The sequence below is a fragment of the Entelurus aequoreus genome, linkage group LG26, assembly GCF_033978785.1.
Source record: "Entelurus aequoreus isolate RoL-2023_Sb linkage group LG26, RoL_Eaeq_v1.1, whole genome shotgun sequence".
Lineage (NCBI taxonomy): Eukaryota > Metazoa > Chordata > Actinopteri > Syngnathiformes > Syngnathidae > Entelurus > Entelurus aequoreus.
The window spans coordinates 31,578,600-31,580,783 of record NC_084756.1 but is presented as its reverse complement, the minus strand read 5'-3'; positions in this window follow the sequence as shown (position 1 = coordinate 31,580,783).

Sequence of the window (2,184 nt, the reverse complement as noted above, 5' to 3'; positions counted from 1 at the left end):
GAGGGGGCATATTCACTGTCTCATGGCCATGAGCTAATTTTGGGGTGGCGGGGAAGAAGGACCCAGACAGAAAAGAAGCAAGATCAATTTACACTTTGTTAAATGATGACCCCTCTGACTGTTATCTTTTATTATTATTGGTAGTAGCTGTGTTATTATTATTATTATTTTAATTTTATTTTATATATATATAATTATTATCAATAGTAGTAGTAGTAGTAGTAGTAGTTGTATTATTATTATTATTATTATTAGTTGTAATAGTTGTATCATCATCATCATCATCATTATTATTATTATTATTATTAGTAGTAGTAGTAGTAGTAGTAGTTGTATTGTTATTATTATTATTATTAGTAGTAGTATTAGTAGTTGTATTATTATTATTATTATTATTATTATTAGTAGCAGTAATAGTAGTAGTATTAGTAGTATCAGTAGTAGAAGTCGTAGTTGTATTATTATTATCATTAGTAGTAGTAGTAGTAATAGTTGTATTATTATTATCATTAGCAGTAGTAGTTTTATTATTATTATTATTATTAGTAGTAGTAGTAGTAGTAGTTGTTGTATTATTATTATTATTATTATTAGTTGTATTATTATTATTATTATTATGATTATTAGTAGTAGGAGTAGTAGTTGTATTATTATTATTATTATTATTAGTAGTAGTAGTAGTTGTTGTAATATTATTATTAGTAGTAGTATTAGTAGTAGTAGTAATAGTTGTATTATTATTATTATTAGTAGTAATAGTTGTATTATTATTATTATTATTAGTAGTAGTTGTATTATTATTAGTAGTAGTAGTTGTATTATTAGTATTAGTAGTAGGGGTAGTAGTAATAGTAGTTGTTGTATTATTATTAATATTATTATCATTAGTAGTTGTATTATTATTATTATTAGTAGTAGTAGTACTTGTATTATTATTGTTATTACTATTATTATTTGTATTATTATTATTAGTGGTAGTAGTAGTAGTAGTTGTATTATTATTATTATTATTATTAGTTGTTGTATTATTATTATTATTAGTGGTAGTAGTAATAATAGGTGTTGTATTATTATTATTAGTAGTAGTAGTAGTATTATTAATATTATTATTATTATTAGAAGTAGTAGTAGTAGTAGTAGTATTATTAATATTATTGTTATTATTAGAAGTAGTAGTAGTACTTGTATTATTATTGTTATTACTAGTATTATTATTATTAGTAGTAGTAGTAGTAGTAGTAGTAGTAGTTGTATTATCATTATTATTGTTATTATTATTATAATATTATTACCTCAATCAATTAAACCGTCATAATTAACAATAATGTTTTAAAGAAGTGATTTAAGTTACATTACTATTTATAGAATTACGTATAATACTGCACAGTAGCTTACTCTGTCGTTGTGGGGTTGCTTCGCATTGACTAAATACAATACTGACCTCTAGCGGACATTTTTGAGAGGTACAACAATACCACTTTTTTGTACTTTTTGAAAAAGTAACTATTGAATATTCGTTAAGATAAAACTAGATTAAAAATAAGTTTAGATATGAATGTTTATATTATATACGTACATAAACAAAACGTTTAAATATAAACTAATATATAAAATCAGTATATATGGCAAAACATAATGCTTAATAATGTAAGTAACAGGAATATTATATTTTAAAATACTATATAATTGTCCCTATTTTAACTTAATGTCCCAGGAGTTCAAAGTCCTACAGAAAAAAAGTATATTTTAAAAAAAGGAAGAAAGTACTATAAATGATATTACATTAATAGTATGGTTAAAATAAATTTAGTTCAAAGTAAAACTTTTTTTTTTTTTTAAAGATCTATAGATTCAATTAATTGCATTACAATATCAATAAACACAAAAATCTCTAAGTTAAATTAAAAAACAAAATTAGACAAACAATTGTTACAGTTTTTTCTAAAACACTACCGTTACATGACAATATTATCAATAATTAAAACACCATTTTTAAAAATCTAGTTTAAATCAATTGCATCATAATATTCCATCCATCCATTTTCTACCGCTTGTCCCTGGAGCCTTTTGGTTTTAAGTTTAAAAATGTGTATATATTGTCAATGACCACATTTTTTTTCACACAATATTTTCAAAACATCCATTGTTTAATTGCATTTTATTAAAACTTACTTTTCTGAAAAT